At 40.8% G+C, this 23,041-nt stretch overlaps 1 protein-coding gene across 9 annotated transcripts in view; it reads left to right on the forward strand.

Annotated features, from left to right (window-relative positions):
• Nucleotides 1–23,041, forward strand: part of LRRC3B (leucine rich repeat containing 3B) — an 82,403-nt gene that overhangs the window by 34,821 nt on the left and 24,541 nt on the right. Inside the window, exon 2 of one of the 9 annotated variants that reach the window (XM_072951639.1) lies at nucleotides 2,296–2,357. The exons of the other annotated variants lie outside the window; for them this stretch is intronic. The gene's annotated coding sequence lies outside the window, so the exon portion shown is untranslated. The remainder of the gene's footprint in view (nucleotides 1–2,295; nucleotides 2,358–23,041) is intronic. 9 annotated transcript variants of the gene reach the window in all.

Here is a 23,041-nt window from a genome sequence, read left to right on the forward strand (position 1 = left end):
CCTCCTAATTATACTACTCCATTCCTCCTCAGCCCAAGAGTTTAGGGGACATGAGAATCCAGAATTGTGAGACAGAAGGATGACCGGGGTCTTGCTTGTGTTGCTGGGGCCAGGATTTCTTATGTTTTTGGTTCCTGGGTACCGATGATCTATCGGTGCCTCCTGATTATTAAATCATAAAAATCATAATTAGAGATTAGTTTTCTTTTCTTTGTGTCAGAAGTCCATGGCTGCAAAGCCAGTGAATTTTAAACCAGAACTTTATTGTTTCATTTAATTTAGCCAGATCAGAATCTATGTCCTTTTCGGCAACAGATCATGATGAGTCTTTCAGAGTAAATGTTAGCGCTAGATACAATTAGCTCTCTTAAATAAATTAGCAAATTCAAAACAGAACAAAGATGGAGTGAATTTTATGGATGCAAATAGGTAACATTCTAACGCTGATTTAATAGAAGCAGAACCATCAGACAGTTGCATCATCCTTTTCTTTGAACTGTGGTTTCCAAGATAGGGTTCACTTAGGTTTCTGAAGTGGCTAGTTAATATGTGTGTGTCTTCCAGAACCTGGCTTGCCTTCTCCAGGCTTGTCTAGAGCCGACATTGGTAGGGAAGGATGGTCTGTGAGGACTACCTACTTCCAAGACATGTAGGTGTGTATTATTGGTGTCAAACTGTGCAGACAATATAGAATAGTGGTCAGAGACGCAGACACTGAGGTCAGAGAGTATGCAGTTCAAATCCTGGTTTTTGCATTTCTTCCTCTTTTTTTTTTTTCCTTAACTGAAGTTTAGTCAGTTTACAATGTGTCAGTTTCTGGTGTACAGCATTATGTTTCAGTCATACATAGACATACGTATATTCATTTACTTATTCTTTCTCATTATAGGCTACTATATGATATTGAATAGAGTTCCCTGTGCTCTGCAGTATAAACTTGTTGTTTATCTACTTATATATAGTAGTTAGTATCTGCAAATCTCCAGCTCCCAATTTATCCTTTCCTGCCCTCTTCTCCCTTCTGGTAATCATAAGTTTGTTTTCTATGTCTGTGTGTCTGTTTTGTAAATAAGTTAATTTGTCTTTTTAAAAAATTTTTTAGATTCCACATGTAAGTGATATCATATGGTATTCTTCTTTTTCTTTCTGACTTACTTCACTTAGAATTCTTAGCTGTGTGACCCTGAGTGACTTACTCATGTTGCCTAAGCCTCTGTTTCCTCATCCTTACGATGGAGATGATAACGTCACTGAGCTCGGGGCATTGTGGGAGGGGGGCATAATATCACAATGTGTAGCAAATCATGTATTTCTCAAAAAGTAATAAGATAGTTAAGATAAGAGCTAATTTTGATATAATTTTTTTTTTTGACCTACTATTAATCCATATGGGGTCCCAGTAGCTCCAATAAATCTTCATAGACATTTGGACACTTTCAAAAACACTCTGAATAGATTATGAGTGTCTTTCAAACCAGCCCATAGAGATGCTGACCCCAGAACTGTGTGCATCTTTAGTTGAAATCTCCTCTCTATACACACACACACACACACACACACACAGATTGGCCTTTGTTTAGAGGAAGGTCTTACGGGAAGAGCATGCAAAGTGTTATGGCTTCTAATATGGAGCCAAAAGAGTATTTTCTCTCTGAAGACCACATTTACTACCTACAGAATTAGTGTAAGCCCCTGCACTTTGTCCAAAACACACTACTGATTTTAATTCATTTTGTTAATACATGCTTATTTAAAGTAAGTTGGAAAAATACCAATAAATAGGAGGATGACGAAAGGACACTCAAAATCTCAATTCCCACCCACAAATATTGTTAGTATTGTGGTGATTTTTTATGACTGTAGGTAATTTTTTGTTGTTAGTTATGATCATACTATGCAGATAATTATATATTCTCCCTTATATATATATAATATGTGTATATGATTACAATGTTTTTTACAAACATCATCTTAATGGTTGTGTAACCTCACACTGAATGGATGTGAGGTTGATTAGATAACAGACTCGCTAAAGTAAACATTTATGCTTCCCCAGTTCTTTGCTGTTATGCACACTGCTGCCATGAACACCTTTGTACACACTGATTTTATGTTGTTTATGTCAGTGGTCATCCACGGCCTGTGTGTGCCAAACTGTGAAAGCTGTTAGAGTTGGAGCTTGGTTGATGGAACCACCGTCAGTTTCTCACCCTGCATTTCCTGATGTTGTTAGAGTCCTCGGGCTCAGGATCAGAGTGCAAAGTTGGTCTCTGATGTCTCTGTGCTTTTTTAAAGGTTGGAAAGTCAGGAAAGTGCAAAAAGGTTCAGAAAAGAGAGAGGGTACTCATCCTACTCGGGTAAGTTGTGCTGGTAACTATCTTCTTGGAATTAAAACTCCAGACCCCTGTGACCCCTCAGAAACTCCTAGTGATTATCTGAGGATCCTGTGGCTCCTTTGGAGAAATGCTTTTGTCCTTAACATTATCCCCCCAGCATTCCCTAATCTGTTCCAGAAAACCCGTCATGTCATCCTTGAAAGAAGTAAAAATTTCAGGTTTTTCAGTGAAAGTCTTCCTTTAGCCTCTCTTGAGTTGGATAATTAAGTCATTTAGTCTAGTTTATATTAAAGCTAGCCTTTCCTGTCTTTTTTTTTCCCTCCTCTACATCATTGTGGTCAATATAATTCATTACTGTTCTTAAACTCTGCCATGCCCTACTTGTGATCCACATTCTAGGATTTGGGGAGTTTAATACCAGAAAAATACCCTTGTTTGCTAGGACTGATATTCATCTGATAGGCATGGGACCAGCATACCAATTGCTGAAATGCTGAAATGCATTGGTACTAATTAATGAATACTTTCTGCCACTAGGTCCCCTTAAAGGGCCCCCATTCACCCCTAACTTCCTCCCACTCCCGCCATACCCTGGCAGCCCCAGCCCCTCCTGTGGAATTTCTCGACCATCCACCTCCTCAACTCTGCTGCATCTGTGGCAGTGTCCATGCTGGTTGGTTTCTGTCTATGTCTTAAGACAGACAGATGTGTGTACGTGTGTGCATGCGTGCGTGCATGCGTGTGTGAATGCCACCCTTTGCTTTTTTCAAATTGGCATCTGAGTCTGTAACTATAGATTCCTTGGAGAGCATGCAGCTAACCTTAGTGGATCACTTGATTTCTCCCACTGCTTCCTGCTCTTACCCAATTCTTTAGCGGAAGTCTTTCCTCAGATTGATGGTGGGATGATGAGGCCAATTAACGTCTCCACTATTTTTAGGAGAGCCTGAAACTGATCTTGCCTGTTGCTGTTTCTTTCACGTTGCATACCAAGTTGTTGAAGTCACACAGAGCAGAAAGGAGGAGGGACGTGAGCGTGTGCATCTTTGTCACTCAGGGGGCTTTCTGAGAGTCAAGAGACTGAACACTTGGCCAGAAGGGCAACTGAGTGCTTGCGCTGGCTCTGCCATTCTGTCATTTTTGCCCCCGGTACATCAGGTGCAAGAGGATGGGTCTAGATTGGGTTGTATTGTAGCCCTCCACCCCCCACACAGGCACAATGACATCAGTCCAAAACCTCTTCCAAGCCATTTCCACAGGCTTCTCCCTTTTTGCAGGCAGCATTTGGCCTGATTGAGTTCTGCTTCTGGGAGAGGGGAACATTTAACAGTTAGTATTCATGAACCAGAGTTAGGTGTTGTGTTTGCTTCTGTCCAGATAATAGTGTGTGGGACTCATTTTGCAGTTTGCTGGTTGATGGATCACACTGATTCTGTTTTTGCTTCCCCTACATTACTGTTCATTTTACTGTTTCCTCGTCTAGTAAACTTTCCCATGTCTCTATGTCTACTCTTATCAAGACTTAGAATTTTATTAATGACTTAAATACTGGGAAATTTTATAAACTTTCTATTTAAAGTAATCATGCCTAAATTGCGTTTAACCAGAAGGACTCGAATATTAATTGTGCCTTGTGTTTGTGTTAACTAGGTGACTCTGTACCAGCGCTAATCAGACCAACAGTATTGACTTAAAATATTCCTTGTATTTAACTTTCCCAAGGTGGAGGAGCCATTCTCAGCATGATTATTTTTAGCCTAACTCTAGACTGGCAAAATGGAAATGCTTATGACTCTAAGTTAAGCATCACTCGAGCCAGAAGCCTGTTTTGGTCCTCGCCTCACTGGTCCCTGTCATTACTACATTTATTCCGTCAAAGTTCTGCCAGTTTCACCTCCTAAATATTTCGGGGTTCCATAAATTTCGGGCCCTTGTTATATCTTGCTTAGTCTGCCACTGTAGTCTTTGACTTCGTCTCCCTGCTATGGAATTGCCCGTCTTAATTCAGCCAGGAGAATCCTTCTCTGTGCTTCCAAGCACGCTGCTCTCATGAAGGACTGACTTGTCTGAGTGTGAACTTTAAACCGAGCTTCGCTTTGCTGTGATTGAAAATCACACTTGCCAAACTATTTCTTCTTACCATCTTTAGTTACCTTTTTTCCTTCCTCTCTCCAGTTCTGCTAAAAATATTTCCTGGATGTGCCATTGCTTTGTCTTTTTGATGTGTTTTTCTTCCCAACTGACCCTTTGTGTGTTATTTTATTATAATTTACCTGAACTTCAAAATGTTTTTATTAGAAAAGAGTAGAGTTCAGTACTAATAAGTATAGAAAGAGAGTTGAGGCAATAAATCATAAAAAAAGTATGATGTAAAAAATAAATAACAAGATGCTAAAATTGGCTAAATGAGCAAGAAAGAACCTAGAATTTAAAAAAAAAAAAAGCATTTTGTTGATTTGCCAGACATTCTTTGGAAATTGTGAGGAATCTTTTGGCAGTTGTGGGAATTACGGTTAAAACTAAGGCATGCTTTAATTTTACTAAGAGAGGACTTCCTTTGCTGTTTTATCCTGGTTGATTGAAGGAGTTCACAGAACCCCCGGAGGCACCTGGTGTTCATAAGAGTAGCTCATATACTGGAAAACCTGTCTGACTTGGTGCTTTGAAATAAATATGACAGCGCCAAAAGGTTAGTGTTGTAATTAAATCTGACATCATGCTGGAGTGCTTGCAAAGGTAATAAATGATTCAAAAATCATGAAACAGTCCTTACAGTATGCTTTGTGTTCATTAATTTAAATCAATTTAACAGAGACAACCTGAGAACCTACTCAGTTTAAAACCTTGGGGGAGAGAGAGGAGGAGGGAGAGTCATGGGGAAAAGGGGAACTTTGTCTTTAAGAAGCTTACCGTGCGATGCCTTCGTGAGAGCAGTTCCTACGATTTGGATCCTAAATCTAGTCATATGTGTAGAAATGGAGAAGACTACAGAGAAAAAAGCCTTCAAGAAAGGGCAGGAAAACATACAGCCATCTTCAGATTCACAAAAGTTTATGGCAAGAGGTTAAATTTTTCAGCCACGCCCAGACAGAAGTACCTGTCACAGAATTTATCTGATAAAAGAAGGCACAGGGTGGGGGGAGTGGATTTTAAAGGTTTCCTTGGGAGAAAGTATATTGACATTGATTGGCTTCCTTCTACAAGCCTTTCTACCTATTATCTCCACAAATCGTCCTGGCTACTTAGCAATAGATATTGCTGTTTTATAAACAATTTAAAATTTAGAATAATTTTAGACATACAAAACCCTTGTAAAGATGGAGCAGAGATTTTTCTGTATACCATCATCCAGTTCCCCCTGCTGTTCACATCTTCCATTAGTTCTTTTTATTTGTCACTGTTGCATCTCCAATATTGGCACATCATTGTCAGCCACATTCCTGACTTTATTTGGGTGCCACCAGTCTTCCACTATGTGCTTTTCCTTTCCAGAGTCCAGTCCAGGACCCAGACTGCCTTCTGCTGTCACGCCACCTCATCCCTTCTGGTCTGTGACAGTAACTCAATCCTTCCTTGTTTTTCATGACCTTAACAGTTTTATAGACAACTGATTAGGGGGAGAAGGGTGTAGCTCAAGTAGTAGAGGACATGCTTAGCATGCTCAGAGTCCTGGGTTCGATCCCCAGTACCTCCTCTAAAAATAAATAAACCTAATTACCTACCCCCTGCCAAAAAAATAAAGACAGCTGATTAGGTATTTCATGGGCTAACAATTGCTAGTTTAATAGAAATATATCAACTATAACATTTTCGTCAAAGATAGAAATTCCAGCTGAGAAAGTTATCACTAATAATGTTTGCTAGCAGCAACATTTAAAACTAAGACTGGACAGTTTTGTAGCAATAACTGGGTGCCTTGAATTCTGAGAATTCTCCTCCTGTGAGTTTTTTTTTCACTGTTACTAAAGGCCAATTCCCAAGAAAAAGAAAAAAAAAAAGCCTTAGTTTAAACAGGAATACCCAATCCCATGGCCTTTAAGCCCTTGGGAGGCTCAAAGAGGATGCTAACCTTCTAAATGAATTCTTAAAGATCACTAATGGTTGACAGTCACTAACTTAACTTAGTGTGTTCTTAAGTTTATTATAGGTTCTAATTCTGTATTCTGCTAAAATGCTTGGTTGTCACGCAAAGCTCCGTATATCCTGTAAGATTAGGTTTGGCTAAAAGTACAGAGACGGGAAAAAAAAATTGGCCTGCAAATACAGAGACTTAAAGAATGTAAATATTTAGCCTTTTCTTGCCTAGAAACAGTTCAGAGTAGGCAATCCAGAGCTGGAATGGAAGCTACAGAAATTACTCATTTGGGGACCTCGGCCCCTCTGAGCTCACTGTTCTGTCATCCACATCCTTATGGTCCAGAAGTGCTGATAATACTCTGGTCATCACATCCGCATCCCATGTAACAGAACGCAGCAAGAGAAGGGTGTGTTCTTTCGTAAGAAGACGGACACACACCACGCTGCCTCTTTAGAGCTCTTTAACCAAAACTTGGTCACACGGACACTCCCAACCACCAAGGAGGCCGAGGTGTATGATTCTTGTTATTGGGGTCATCTGCCCTGCAAAACGGATTATCTCTCACCAGGAGGAAGATGAGACTGGAAACTGGGAGATAATAGTGGTCACTGCCACCCTTGGCGGTGCTGTGCATCCCCTCATGCACGCATACACACAGATAATCGGATTACTAACAGTTTGCAGTGTGCCAGCAGTGTGCAGTTTGTGGACTTGACGTTGTTTTGGACCTATCCTAAATTTCTGCCTAAACGGTATTTTGAACCTGTACTTTTCACAGAACTAGATGATGAGAACATATCTGGGTGGCAGTTCAATTCTAAAGAAAATGGATTTGCTGGCTTTGTAATTTGTCTTGGGGATGCAAGACAGCTTCCCTTCTCCCTGTGTGAATACACCCTGTTAGAAGAATTAGGGAGCCTTTGTCCAGAGCATGTGCTCCGGGAAAAAGTAGACTCCTCTAAGAAGTAGCAAGCAAGATGGTTCTAAAGGGCCATGACAGATCTAGCATTGGTCACTCAACACAGTGGTTAGATATGAGGCTAAAGAGTTTAGTATGCAGCATCAGACAGTTTTAGGGACCATGATGTTACCATAACAGTCAATGAGGAGAAGGACTTAAGCAGAAGCAAGACAGGATGATTTTTGCAATGAAAAGGTCCTTTTCTTTTTTTTTTTAGATTCCACATATGAGAGATATCATATGGTTTTTTCTTTCTCTTTCTGGCTTACTGCACTTAGAATGACGATCTCCAGGTCCATCCATGTTGCTGCAAATGGCATTATTTTATTATTTTTTATGGCTGAATAGTATTTCATTGTATAAATATACCACAGCTTCTTTATCCAGTCACCTGTTGATGGACATTTAGGTTGTTTCCATGTCTTGGCTATTGTATATAGTGCTGCTGTGAACATTGGGGGTGCATGTATCTTTTTGAATTATAGTTCCTTCTGGATATATGCCCAGGAGTGGGATTCTGGATCATATGGTAAGTAGACCTATTTTTAGTTTTTTGAGGAAACCCTATGCTGTTTTCTATAATGGCTACACCAAACTACTTTCCCACCAGCATAAATTTTAGCAATGTTGTTTGTTTTTACTACAAAAGGGATGAATAATTATTGCTGAAATTTTGGAAAATCACAGAAAAGCAAATTTTATGAAATAAACCTTCCTAAACTATTTTGTTCAGCAATGGACATTGTTTATTTCAGTGTATGATACTCTGGCTCCTTATCAATGCATAGAGACTGCGAATCTTTGCAGGACAATGTGCTGGAATACCTTCCAAAAATCTATTTTTAGACCACAGAGTCTTTAGTAGAAGAAAAAATGTTCAGTAGCTCCCATCTGGCAGCTGAGGAATCCTTGGGAGCCATGCATTACTTATAAGGGTCTTCAAAATCGCAAGCTCATCAAACATTGTCTGTAGATTGAACAAAGTAATATGTCACACACACACGTTCATCCACTGGGGAAACATACAAATATGCTATTCATTGAGATGCATAAATGCAAATTTATTCAAAAGCGCTACCAAATTTAGAGTAGCTTGCCGCCATTAGTTATTTTTTTTCAGTCAATGAATATTTTAAAATGTGCAACTATTTTGCGGAAGGTCCGCGGGTGTGCTGATATTCCAAAGGGGTTCTTAACGCTTTTAAAGATGAAAACAAAAATGTGATGAGGGGATGAGTGCCTTGCAGAGTCACTGCTGTTTCCACCATATTATGTCAGTGTGTCCAGAACACCTCCTTTGCCTTTGATTTTCCCATTTAGCTTCTTTCATTAAGGGCGAGCAAATTTCTCACATTGTTGGGTGGTCCTTCTTCCATAGTTGGATTCACAAACTTTAACTGGCTTAGCTAGATCCAGAAAATGAAAGATTTGATTATTGGAGCAAAAATATTATCTAAATATACTAGTATTTCTAAAATAAAGAGGTGGTGATTTTTATCCCACAATGATCCCAAGGGTCCTAAAGCTGAACCTCAAGTTTTACTTCTTACTTGATACTTACTCTTTAAGGTTTACTCTCTTAGTAAAATCTCTTATTTAAAGACAGCAAACCAATAACTTGAAAAATAAAAGAGGCTTCCTATTTGCCATTCTAAAGAAAAAAACTGTTTCACGCTTCATTACTTTTCTTTCCCCAAAGTTGAATCTTACTTAAAGTCATACAGTTGCTGGTGAAAGATCATTTCTTGGATTTTCCATAAGCAGGTTGTGTTCAAAGATACTCTGTCCCAGCCAATTATTTTATTTTATTTTGTTTCAGTCTGGTTTGGTTCAGTTCTGTCACCTAGGGTTGGAAACTGGCTTCCAGAGTGAAAGATCGAGCCATCCTCATCCACTCCAGTAAATTCCAACTTTAACCACATTTTTTTGAGTTTAATAAAATGCTCTCCCCACCCTCACCTTACTTAGCTTTCTCTTTGTAAATTATTTGAGTTAATATTCCCAACTATCCCTGTACCTGAGTTTGTCATCAGCTTAGTGTCTCTTCCTAATTATTTCTCTCTCCTCTGCCCCATTCATTTTTATCCAGTGTGTGCTGTTAGAGTTACTTTCATCACAGGAGCAGTGGGGGTGGTTTGGGAAAGGATGTACATCTACTGGTGGATGCTCAGTTCTGAAGAGAAGCAGTTTCATCACTTTGCCTTTCAGTAATGAGGGACAGGGGAAGCGGTCTTCTGGAATACGGAGCTACAATAAGTCATGTGTACCCCAAAATAACTAAAAAGATTTGGTTTTGAGTCCTCTCCGCTCCTTCCTACTCCTCTGCTTGCTAAAAGTTCGCGGTGGGTGATGCAAGGGAATTTTCATGTTATTATTATGAATTCCTTTTCATTCTGTTACTTATATCCTTGGGCACATTGTTTCTGCTTTCTGAGCTTTGAGAGTTTTAATCTATAAAGTGGAGCTAATGCTATTCCCAGGCTATTTGGGTCATGAAATATCACATGTGCAATAAAAAGATCAGGAATTATTACTGCATCAAAAATTTTATTAACAAGCTGAAGGCAAAAGCCGTTTGTTTCTTACTGGTTTCTTTATTGTGGAAGGAGCTAATGAGTCCAGGTACAGAGTCCCTGTCCCACTCGCTAACTACGTGGCCTTAGACTAGTGACTTGACCTCTTTGTGTCTCAGTTTCCCCAAGCATAGAATTGAGATGACCATCGTTACCACCTTGTTAGGTTAGGAGAGTGGAAAGCAACCACCCGCATAGAGTTCAGTGTGGGGTTGGGAGAACCGCACGTGAGGTGAGGGTGCCGGATGCGGGGTAGTGATGCTCACTGTTCAAAAGTTCCACTCGCCCAGCCTCCTAGCACTTGGGAATTCCAGTTCTAGCCTCAGCATATGGAGATGCTGCCATGTGAAATCAACCTTAGAGATCGCTCTTGAGTTGTCCAAACAAAGGTCTGCTGTATTGGTGAGCAATCTCTTTTATACAAATATCAACTCAAAAAAAATGTTCAAAGATTGCTTTCATTTATTTTTTAAATTGAAGTACAGTCAGTTACACTGTGTCAATTTGTGGTGTACAGCACAATGTCCCAGTCATGCATATATATACATATATTCATTTTCATATTCTTTTTCATTAAAGGTTACAAGATATTGACTTATAGTTCCCTGTGCTATACAGAAGAAACTTGTTTGTTTTTTACCTATTTTCATAGATAGTGGCTAACATTCACAAATCTCAAACTCCTTAATTTATCCCTTCCCACCCCTTTTCCCCTAGTAACCATAAGATTGTTTACTAAGTCTGTGAGTCTGTTTTTGTTTCATAGGTGAGTTCATCAGGGTCCTCTTTTTCTTTTTTTTTTTGATTCCACGTATGATTGATGTCATATCTTTTTCTTTCTGGCTCACTTCATTGTTTTCTAGAAATCATAACTTTAAGCAAACGACCATGAAGTATGTAAAAAGAGTTTACTCAGTCTTTTATTTCTCTTACGCTAAGGTTTTCATTTCAGGCAGTGACCGTAGTGCTGTGCCGTTAGATGTGCCCTGTGTGAGGTGACAGCCCAGCTGTGTGGAGGGGCAACTGTGGAATTTGTAGATGGAAAGGAAAACTTGGCACCCGCGTTGAGCCACAGTACAATGACAATGTACTTCTCTAAGGTTTTCTCAGCTGGGAGGGAGCGGGTTTGAGACAGTGGGGCAGTGCGATGGGGTAGGGTGGATGCACATGCCTACTAGTGAGTGCTGGCCTGTCCCCAATCCATGACACCGACGGGAGAGAGAAACCCAGTGTTCCCAGTTCCCCCGGCGTGGGATGACACAGAGGCAGTGCCCTCAGCCTTGCTTCCTGATTTCCATCTCTCTGGCTGGTCTTCCTTCTACTGTGTCATAGGCCCTGTGAGGTCCCGCCTGCCAGTACCCGGCAGTGTTCCCATGCCTGCTTCAGTCCCGGGACGATGTCCTCCCCAACCTTCTCACCAGATCCAATACCTGGGTGTCCATATGGACCAAGTCCTGTCCATAGTCCCTCCTGACTATGTATAGAAGAGCATGTGCTCAAGTCCAATTTAAAATGGATTCAAAGTAGTTTTGTATTGGCTGTTTATTGTGTTGATGCTCCATGACTTGCCTTGAAATAACTAGAAACACCCTGAGGTATCACAGGCAGAAAGGACAAGAATCCTTCTCTCAGTCTTTTCTAGTGTGTCATGTATGTTTTCTGTGTGCTTTAGTAGAACGTCTTCCGCACAGCGTTCTCCCCGATTTCTCTTGCATATAAGCAGATCTCTGTAGGGGCTGACAGAGACAGTACAGGCAGAAACTTGCTTGTGTCATTTTCTTAAAACAAAATAGAGTCTTTCAGGCATAGCACGTAAACAAAGCCAGTGATTCTTACAGTTGGGTCTGCATTGCGATACGGTGACCGACGACTTGCAGCTGACGAGGCGGTGGGGCTGTGCGTCAGGGCCATGCCCTCAGCCCTGGGTCTTTGCCGTGGCTCCAGGTGCCACATCCCCCTTCCTTCAGCACTTGGTACTGACGGCCAGACACACGCTCTGCCAACTACCCACTGCCTTCCTGGCGCTCCAGAGAGAGAGACGGTCAGAAAAGCAGCTGGTGGCGTGGAAACAATTAATTCCCAACTTCTTTCTTTGCCCAGAATAGTCAAAAAAGCTGCGTGAGGAAGCGCCAGAGAGTGTCATTTCCAAACAATGTATGAACCTGGAGATTTGATAATGATATTGATCAAAATGAAGTTAATTGGAGTAATGTTTTTTCCCTACATTGTTGAATATATATTTACATATGTATTTGTGTGTGTGTGCGTGTGTATGTATATATATATATATATATATATGAACTCAGATCAACAAACTTGTGTCAATTAATAATTATATACAAAGCATAAAGGAAAATTATTTAAATGTTTCTGCATTTAAATTGAAAAATATAATTATATTTTAAAAAATGGAATGACCTAAACTGCTTTAATGGTTGTTTCTTTTTTTTTTGATATTTTTTATTGATTTATAATCACTTTACAATGTTGTGTCAAATTCCAATGTTCAGCACAATTTTTCATTCATGGACATATACACACTCATTGTCACATTTTTTTCTCTATGAGTTATCTTAACATTTTGTGTATATTTCCCTGTGCTATACAGTGTAATCTTGTTTATCTATTCTACAATTTTGAAATCCCAGTCTATCCCTTCCCACCCTCCACCCCCCTGGCAACCACAAGTCTGTATTCTCTGTCTATGAGGCTATTTCTGTCCTGTATTTACTCTTTGTTTTTGTTTGTTTGTTTATTTTTGTTTTTGTTTTTTAGATTCCACATATGAGTGATCTCATAAGGTATTTTTCTTTCTCTTTCTGGCTTACTTCACTTAGAATGACATTCTCTAGGAGCATCCATGTTGCTGCAAATGGCATTATGTTGTCAGTTTTTATGGCTGAGTAGTATTCCATTGTATAAATATACCACATCTTCTTTATCCAGTCACCTGTTGATGGACATTTAGGATGTTTCCATGTTTTGGATGACACCTGCACCCCAATGTTCATAGCAGCATTATTTACAATAGCCAAATAATGGTTGTTTCTTAGGAAAGGCTAAGCCCTGATTCTAAAGTACTTCCCTTCCTATTTTTATGGTGAACATGTCACTTCTTTAATGAGATAATGGTGGTAGCTGGTGCAACAACATGGGGCAACCCTCTCTCCATCCTTGGTCTGTTTCATTTTCAAATCTTGCATGCCTGTGAACACTGGTCTACAAGCATGGTTTTGGGAGTCTAGGCTTCCCTGCAGGCACTCCCTGAATGGATGTGTAGAACGAAAATATTTGCAATTCAGAGCCACAGTATTAAGTAGGAGTTGGGTCAGGCATCAGAGCAGAATAGAAATGACGCTGGTCTAGGGGTGAGAGAGCATGGATTCTCATTCTAGGTCCATCAGACTGGTCTTTAACATGAGTCATCCACCTCCTCATCTGCAAAATGGAGGTATAGACCATGTCCCCTTTCCTCATATGCTGAACAGTCAAAGAAAGTGATGTGCATGAAGCACTTTGAAAGCTGCATGCTACTCTACAAAAATAAGGCATCCATCACACAAGGAAGCCATGTTTTCCTCTGGGGAAGTGGGGATGTGTGGGGTGCTATTGAAAATATTTAACCCCCAGTGCCATGTGCCACAGAGACCACACTTCCTGTCATCTTTCACAGGAGGGTGAAGCTGAGGGGGGCCCTGCTAGGCGGGTGACTGGAAGGTGGGCACTCGCCTGTCTGGGAGCTAGCACTGCCAGCGGGACCGGCTCCTCCACCATAGTCCTGGCCACGGTGGGGTCGGGGGAGGGGACTGGCCGGCTTGTATGTGAAGAAGGGAGAGTCTGTGTGAGTCAGAGCAGACTGGCCAGTTGGCTGAGGGATACTGGGAGCACCCATGTGTCAAGGCCATAGGTATTTGAAGGATATTCAAGGTGGGCAAGGACAATAATCCTGTAACCCCAAAGAAACACGTTGTACACATATAACACAGTCTCACTGTTAGTTAAAACGGAGCTGCCAGTATGATGAGTAGCCAATTGGGATTTAAAAAAAAAAAAATGTTTTCAGTAAATATGAAAGCCCCAGAGAGGCCTTCCTGGTGAAACTTCCCGGTGATCATCTGGAGAAGCAGCGGGATTATCAGTTAGGCTTGGAGCCTGAGGCACCCCGGGCCCCTCACAGCCACACGTGATGCTAGTTCTTGACACTTCCTCTCGAAAAGAAGTTGGAAAAAGCACCACAATAAGAGGACATAAAATCACAGATTCCTAGAACCAGAGATAAAAAATGGCTTTGGAGGTCATCCAGTACCCAGTTCACATTCTGCTGAAGCTCAGCATGAAACCTCGGGGGGTAAAGAGGGAAGAAGAGCTTTCTGGGAGGAAGGATTATGAACTTCTTTCTTAAATCCTGAATGAGAAAAATGTGTATTTTTCTTGTTATCTCCCATTACAAACAAAGTGAAAACCAGAATTCTCCTCAGATGTGTAGATCTTCCATAAATATTTGGGTGGACTTTCTGTTGACAACACGTCTGCTGGCCTACAAGTCCAGACAGATTTGATGAGGAAAGCTTTTAATGAATATGAAATAAGCACAAGATTATTTGCCTTGGGGAGCCATAATCTGGACAGCTAGAGCCATTCATTATACATTCATTCAGTTATTTATTCAGTCATCAGATGTTTGATCAGGAAGGCACAGAGTCCTCAAGGATGGACACGCTGTGTCTTTGGAGGTATTTGTAGGAGAAGTGATGGCAGGTGGTAGCCTCGGTGCGATCACAACCACCAGAGTGATTTTCTAATGTATTAATCAGACCATCTTGCTCTTCTGCTTACAATCCTCCAAAGGCTTCTTATGCTTAAAATAAAACCCAGCACCCCCACAATGTTTTTTAGGACCTCCATGGTCTGGCCCCTCCTGCCTTCCCCAAACCTACCTCTACCGTTGTGTTCCTGCCCGCTTCGCTCCAGGCGCACGCATGGCACTTCTCATGCTTCCTCAGAGTCTTGGCACATGCTGTTCCTTCTGCCTGGAACACTGTTCCCTCTACTATCTTCATCAGTCATTTCCTCACTTCAGTCAGTTCTCTGCTTAAAAAGTTACCTCCTTGGAGAAGCTTCTACCAACTGTTCTATCTGAAGTAGCACCATCGCACCCCAACGTGCTCCTTTTATTCTGCTTTATTATTATTCATGTTGTTACTCCTTGATAGTATGTGGTTTCTTTATGTATTTGCCTCCTGGCCACCCCATCCATCCCCCACCACTTGGTCTGTCGTGTTCACTGCCTACCGTCAGCCCGGGGAACAGTGCCTGGCCTACAGCGGGCTCGTAAGAAAACATTCACCGAACGAGGAAATGAGTGAATGAAAGCAGAGTGATACAAGGACTGCGGTGGGGAAGAAGCCAAGGAAGGGCGCATAAAGGCGAGTCGGGAAGCCCCGAGCTTCCTCCTTCACTGGCCACTGCCCTCCCCTTGACAGTGCTCACTCCCGCCCCCCGCCAGCCCGCAGCCGGGGTCTAGCGCGATTCCAAACCTCCTCCTGCAAAAAAATCTGGATTTTGTGGAAATGTGGATCCTTACGTAGTAGGGCTGGGTGGGGCCCGAGATTGTGCTTTTCTAAGAATCTCGAAGGTGATGCCCACGCTGCGGGTCCACCGGCCAGAGGAAAAGGAGGTAACGAAGCCCCGCCCCTGCCCCCGCGAGGCCCCGCCCCCGCCCGGCCCCACCTGTGGTCTCAGCCCAGGTGATCTCAGCCTGATCCGTGAAAGGCAGCGTGAAAGGCAGCGGGGAGAACCTGAGGAGGCTGTGAATCAGCTTGTCACCAGCATTTCAGACAAATCCCCCACATCTCTTCATCTGAGGCTCTAGTTCATGCTGTTTTTTTATTTTTAAGAAAGTTATTAAAGGGCAAAGAAACTAAAAAAATACCAAAACTCGGACTACCTGGTATTCTGGGGTTTACGATTTTTCGACTGTATTTATTCAGATAAAACTTGTGTTCCCAGGTGTTGCTTTGCATTTCAAGGCGAAATAATAAGTTTGTCCTGGGTCCCCTCCTCCCTTAAAATCACATAATTTCAATTTCCATGTGTCTGATCTTTGCTAAGGAGTCAAAATAACATAAGAGTTTTTTATTTGGATAGTTCCTTAATGCATTTTGATATCAGTTTATAAAGGGTTCTTTGTCCTTTTCACTCTATTTCTACTGGTAGTGGAAAAAGGCACCTGCTGGGACAGTCTGGTGATGAACTGTGTTAGCATGATCGCATAATTTCTTGAACAGCTCAAAGTCCTGGGTTAGCCACTGAAACGTGATGGTGAGTAATCTTTTCTTCTAGGAAATGAGAATTGTATGTTGGACAGAGTTGAAGATCCTTTGTCGATAGTCCTCCTGAAGATTTTCTTGCCAGAACAAGAAAGTAGCTCCTCTCTGTGTTTCATTTATGATTTGCATGAAAAGACTATGAAAGATATGCAAGAGACCGTATGGTCTTCTTTTCGTTTTGTGAATAAGTTCGGAGAATCTCAGATTGGTTAGGTCATCAGCCCGGAACCGCACTGCTGAACCCGGACTGCGTGTCCATCAGCCTTGAGCTTTTCCTGCCTCCCTGTGATGCCTTGTTGTCACTGAAATTTAGACGTAGAAGCTGTTTGACAAATAGGGAGGTGGTACCCATCTTTCTTTTGTGATGTCTTGTAGTCCTTGATATGAAGGCGGGGGCTCACTTCGTTATGTTTATTTCAGCCTTCATAGCTCCTTAACTGGTGCCTAGCATATAGTAAACCCTCAGTAAATAGTTGCTGAATGAATGAATGCCAAGTGCTATTTGCTAAGATGAGTATTCCATTCTATGGAAACTTAGGAACCTGACTCACAAGTTGCAAAACCTGTATGCTAAGAAGAGACTAGGACACACCGTGGGTATGCTTCACTGGTCATGATTTTTTCCCTTGTAGTGTTTCACATCCTTCTTGTACTCTCAGGGTTTATTCTCCTTCCCACCCCACTCCCCCTCAACCCGAGAGGCACAGAGGCACCCCCGGCATCCTCATCCAGCATCCCTTAATAAAAAGCTCGGCCCTTCCTCTTACCACTACCTCTCTCCAGCCCCATACACAGAAGAGATGCAAGGCCCAGCCCAGAGGCCCACTTTGTGAATGAAAGCTGTACTTTAAAGCCCAGACATCTGCTCACCACCTACCTGTTAGAATTCAGCATGGGAATCCATCATTTTATAGCCTCAAGGATACATTATTAGATTAATGCATGTAATGTCCATGTGATGTTTGGTGGGCTGCAGAAAAAAATAGCTGCCTGGGGGATCCATTTCATTGCAAGGTGGTTGTTGTTGTTGTTCTGTGAGAGGGGTATTTGGAGCACTAACTACCATTACAGCGGTATCAGAAGTGACCAGGCTTGCATGAGATTCTCTTCCATTTCACCTGCAGGCTTGGATCACCTGTCCTTACTACTCCACTTAAGAGTCAAATTACAAGCATAGATTAAAAAAAAGAAAAAACAGGTTTCTTCTGTATAGCACAGGGAACTATATTCAATATCTTGTAATAACCTTTAAGGACAAAGAATATGAAAATGAGTATGTGTACTTACATGCATGACTGGGACGTTGTGCTGTATATCAGAAATTGACACATTGTGACTGACTGTACTTCAAAAAATAAAAACAAAAAAGAGTTAGCAGAATGCCATCGAAGCACATATGTAAATCTTGAGATAGGGACAATTGTTGCCCCCGTTTTACAGATATGAAAACTGAGGTGCAGAGAAGTTAAAATAACTTGCTGAAAGTTACACATTTGATAACTAGCAAATTCAAGCCTAGGATGGCAACTGTTTTTGTGGAAGAAATGTCAAATATGTTTAAGTAGCCTATTTTTTTTAATTGAGAAAGGGATACACAGAGCCTTATTATTAACGGAAATTTATAGGAGAGCCTCAGCATGTGTCCATAGGAATCTGGATCTCCTGGTTCTTGTCATGTCAGAATAGTTTCTCCTAATATTAATCCAAAAGTATCAATAAATTATGATTATTGTCCCAAAGTTTCAAGAACTTTCTCAGTAAAAATATTCACTGAGGGAAGACAAAAATTACATGCATAAATGCTCTTTTTGAAGTTCCTATGTTTAGGAATCTTAAGTTGCATTTTGAACTATATGTCTTCTGAATCTATGTAGAAATTGACTGTGTCTTTATTTCACAAATAAAAAATAAAAGGAAGTTCTGACGGAATTTCTCCTGGATGAGGTCTAATGCCACAGACAGAGACTATAAATTTCCCAATGGATTTGGGAAATAGGATTTTACATTTTATCCATTTGCTGGAAGGGTATATCAGAAATGTCACACATAAAGTGCTTCTTTAGTTTCCTGAAACGTCTGTCTCCCCAACTCAAAAATGTTCAGTTTCTACTCTGCAGCCCAGAGTTGTTCAAACAATTGATCTTTCACATCTTCAAAAAGAATGCCTGCCGAAAGCCGATGGGTAATATGCAAATATTGTCTGGGAGTTGCATTTGGTAGAGGAAACTGTAGTCTCCAGGACCTTTCGTTTCCCTGTGATCAAAAGGATCAAAGTATGTTCCAGCCCAGAGAGAGAACCTATTTTGACATATCTGAAAACATAGATGTCCAAATATTTCAGACAAGTAGCCTAATCTAGAAAAATGGCTTTATCTTTCCTATTTCATTATTAATCATAGAATTTTCTTTTGGAAGCTAAAACCCAAAGGTAACATTGGACAGAGGAGAGAAAACTTGTTCTTTTGTTCTCTCAAAAATATATTTTTGTCACTTACATACTATACAAAACAGTTTAGTTTTCTTTTTTATTGAAGTGTAGTTGATTTACAGTGTTAAACATATATATATATATATATATATATATATATATATACAGTGTTAAACAAATACATATATATATATATATATTCTTTTCAGATTCTTTTTCATTATAGGTTATTATATTGAATATAGTTCCCTGTGCTATACAGTAGGTCCTTGTTATTTATCTATTTTATATATAGTAGCATAATTCCAGATTCCTAATTTATCCCTCCCCTATTCCCTTTTGATAACTGTAAGTTTGTTTTCTATGTCTGTGAGTCTGTTTCTGTTTTGTATAAGTTCATTTGAATCATTTTTTTTAGATTCCACATATAAGTGATATCGTATTATATTTGTCTCTCTCTGTTTGATTTAGCTTAGTATAATAATCTCTAGGTCCATCTATGTTGCTCTAAGTGGCATTATTTCATTCTTTTTATGGCTGAGTAATATTCCATTGCATATATATATATATATATATATATATATATATATACACATATATATATATATATATATCTCACATCTTCTTTAGCCAATCATCTGTTGATGAATGCTTTGGTTGCTTCTATGTCTTGGCTATTGTGAGTAGTACTGCTTTGAACATCAGGGTGCATGTGTCTTTTTGAGTTAGAGTTTTCTCCAAATATAGGCCCAGGAGTGGGATTGCTGGATCATATGGTAACTCTATTTTTGATTTTTTAAGGAACCTCCATACTGTTCTCCGTAGTGTCTGCACCAATTTACATTCCCACCAACAGTGTAGTAGGGCTCCTTTTTCTCCACATCCTCTCCAGCACTTATAATTTGTATACTTTCTGATGATGGTCATTCTAACTGGTGTGAAGTGATACCTCATTGTGGTCTTGATTTGCATTTCTCTAATAATTAGCAGTGTTGCAATTCTTTTCATGTGCTTGTTGGCCATCTGTATGTCTTCTTTGGAGAAATGTCTATTTAGGACTTGTGCCCATTGTTTTATTTGTTTGTGCTTTTTTTTTTTTAATATTGAGCTGTTTGAGTTGTTTGTATATTTTGGAAATTAATCCCTTGCCAGTCACATCATTTGCAAATATTTTTCTCCCGTTCCATAGGTTGTCTTTTCATTTTGTTTATGGTTTCCTTTGCTGTGCAAAAGCTTTTAAGTTTAATTAGGTCACATTTGTTTATTCCTGGTTTTGTTTCCATTACTCTAGTAGGAGACAGATCTAAAAAAAATACTGCTGTAATTTGTATCAAATTGTGTCCTGCCTGTGTTTTCATCTAGAAGTTTTATAGTATCTGGTCTTACATTTAGGTCTTTAATCCATTTTGAGTTTATTTTTGTTTATGGTGTTAGAGAATGTTCTAATTCCATTTTTTTACATGTAGCTGTCCAGTTTTTCCCAGCCCCATTTATCAGACTGTTTTTCCTTCATTGTGTTCCTTGCCTCCTTTGTCGTAGATTAATTGACCATAGTGTGTGGGTCTACTTCTGGGCTTTCTATCCTGTTCTGTTGATCTGTGTGTCTGTTTTTGTACCAGTACCATACTGTTTTGATGACTGAAGCATTGAAATACAGTCAGAAGTCAGGGAGTGTGATTCCTCCAGCTCTGTTTTTTTCCAAGATTGTTTTGGCTATTTGGGGTCTTTTGCATTTCCATACAAATTAAAATTTTTTTCCCTAGTTCTTGCACAAGACAGTTTAAATACTGTAGTCTGGGTCAGGCTCTTTTTTAAATAGCATTTAAGGGAATAAGAAAGAAGCAGAGAAAGGTTAGACGATGAGACAGTTAATATATGGTTTCTGTTCTCATTGGCATTTACTTTTCTTTTTTATTGTTCTTTTGTGTTTACAGAAGTTCTTTTAGGAATTAATCTAATGTCAGCCCTTTGAGATCACAGTAAATCATGTTAACAAACATAATTACAGGTGTTGATTTTATGGCTAAAAGACATAATATTGAATATCTAGTTATAACAGGGAAACCAACTTCAAAACCAAGGATGAATTAAATATACTTAGGAGACAATACTGACAACATGTGAAATCTCTCTTCCTCACAGTCTCATAGGCAGGAATAGATGTAAACCCCATCAGTCTCACTCAGCAGGAGATGATATTCCATAACGTTTATGAACCTGGGATTCTGAATTAGCAGATCTGGGTCCAAATCCAGGCTGTGCCACCAACTCAAGCAAGTTTCTCTGGGTCTTCATTCCTTCATCTGTGAAAGGGAACGCTGGTGATTCGCACCTTTCTGGATAGCGCTGAGGGTGGAATAGGAGGATGCGATGTGTGTAAAGCATTTGGTCCAAAGTAAAGGCTAAAAAAGTGTCAACCACTGCAGTTATAATCATCATTCTCACCACTGTGTTATCATTCATGTCAATCACTGTCTGGTACTGGAGTAGCAACCAGATGGTTGATGAGCCTGGGATGAATAAAAGTATTTCTGAAATGGGCAAAGACTCTTGAACTGGAAATCTAAACAAAATGACCCATTCAATAAACCAGTATGTACAAGGTGTTTACCACATTTAGCAGTTAACCAGCCCCATTTTACGCTCTAGCCAGGTTACACAATTAACCCCCCATCCCTTCTCACTCAAGACTTGGCAAGAATTTTGCAGCCACTCCTTCCTCTGTGTCCAGCCCATTTACTTTATGCTCACTTTGTTTCTCTCATATGCTGCCTAGAGTTTAGACCCCTCTACACATTACCTGTGTCCAGTTAGCGCCACCTTTCCCTCGCAAACTCTTAAGTTCATCCTCCCTTTCTCCTTTGCTCCCACGCCCCATGCATCCACACATTTGTCTCCTGCGGAAGAGAACTTCTTTGGTTGCTGTCTCATCACCTGGTTTCCTGTCTGACTAAATTTCCTTTTGCTTTTGTTCCTGGTGGGAAGAGCTGTTTATTTTCCCCCAGGAAGTCAGGTTGTTGAGATGGGAAAATATGCTTCCTGCCTAAGTGCCGCCAGGACAGTCCCCTGTCTGGAGAAAAATGAAACGCTCCCTTTGGTGGTGGCATTGTTCAGTCTGAAGCACCCCTGGACCCATTCAGCATCCCCACTCAGGGCACTCACACCAGGAGCATCGTTACCCCAGTGGGATGGCTCTCTCTCTTCCCGTTGCTTGTTGCACATGGTGTTCGCCCCCAGAACACTAGCGTCAAAAGATTGCTGTTTTTCCTTCTTCTACATCAATTATTTCCTATTTTACTTTTCCATTGTGTTTACTCAAAACAATACAAGAGCTGAGATTTCCTAATTTACACCCCGTGTTTCTCCAACACAGGCATTCTGCAGCATGTACGAAGAACGGCTCACTGAAACAATTCTGTCTGCATTTTCCTGTACCAGTGAAACCCGGGCAACACAAGTCTGAGATCTTTAATATTCCGGTCAGGCAGAGTCCCAAGGCATGCTAGGGATTCAGCAGCACCTTCTGGGAATGGAAGGAGAGGTTAGGAAAGATCTAGATCTAGGAAAGAGAAACTAATGAGGCATTCAGGCTTTCCTCGCCCCATCCACGAAGGGGATGCAGTTCAAATCAGAACGTCAGGTGCATGGTTTGATACAGTGTGGCATTAATACCACACCTGTCTTGTCTGATGGGTAAATTGGAGCAGCAGCAGCTGGAATCTCAACCATTAGCAAAGCCAGATTTGAGCAATCACAGCATCACAGTTCCTGGGGAGACCTAGGGGTTTAGACCCAGCATGAGCTCTAGCAAGTTCTAGAGAATTGAAGAAGAGGATTGACGAGGATAGGCAGGGGTTCGGAGCCCCAAGGAACAGGGAGGTTCCTGGCAGGACCCCACCAGGGTTTGTAGAATGCAGATGAAGAAGGAAAGCAAAACCATTTTCAAAAGACGAGTCCAACATGGAAGGACTGTGGCTTTATGGACTCCTCGGTGCCTGAGGGTTCTGCCCTCCTGAAACAGAGAAGGGAATCCCAGATTGCACTCCTAAAATTCTGCAGGATGCTTCCACCGCTCTCTCCAGCCCAGTGGTCATCAATTCTTCCAGTCCAAGAGAACAGCCACACCAGGCTTCCAGTTTTATATCTTATTTAACAGAGCTGGGGTGCCACTTTTCCTGAAACACCTGCATCTGAATTTCCCGGGAATAAGCCTCTATTCTTACCTTACAACACTTTTCCAGACAAATCTTGGCACCAGCTCTTTGGGCTCTTTTCTGAGCATGAGGCATAGTGGTATCTGACCAAGGCTGGTCCTCAGTCTACAGGGCTTGCTTCT

The sequence above is a fragment of the Vicugna pacos genome, chromosome 1, assembly GCF_048564905.1.
Source record: "Vicugna pacos chromosome 1, VicPac4, whole genome shotgun sequence".
Lineage (NCBI taxonomy): Eukaryota > Metazoa > Chordata > Mammalia > Artiodactyla > Camelidae > Vicugna > Vicugna pacos.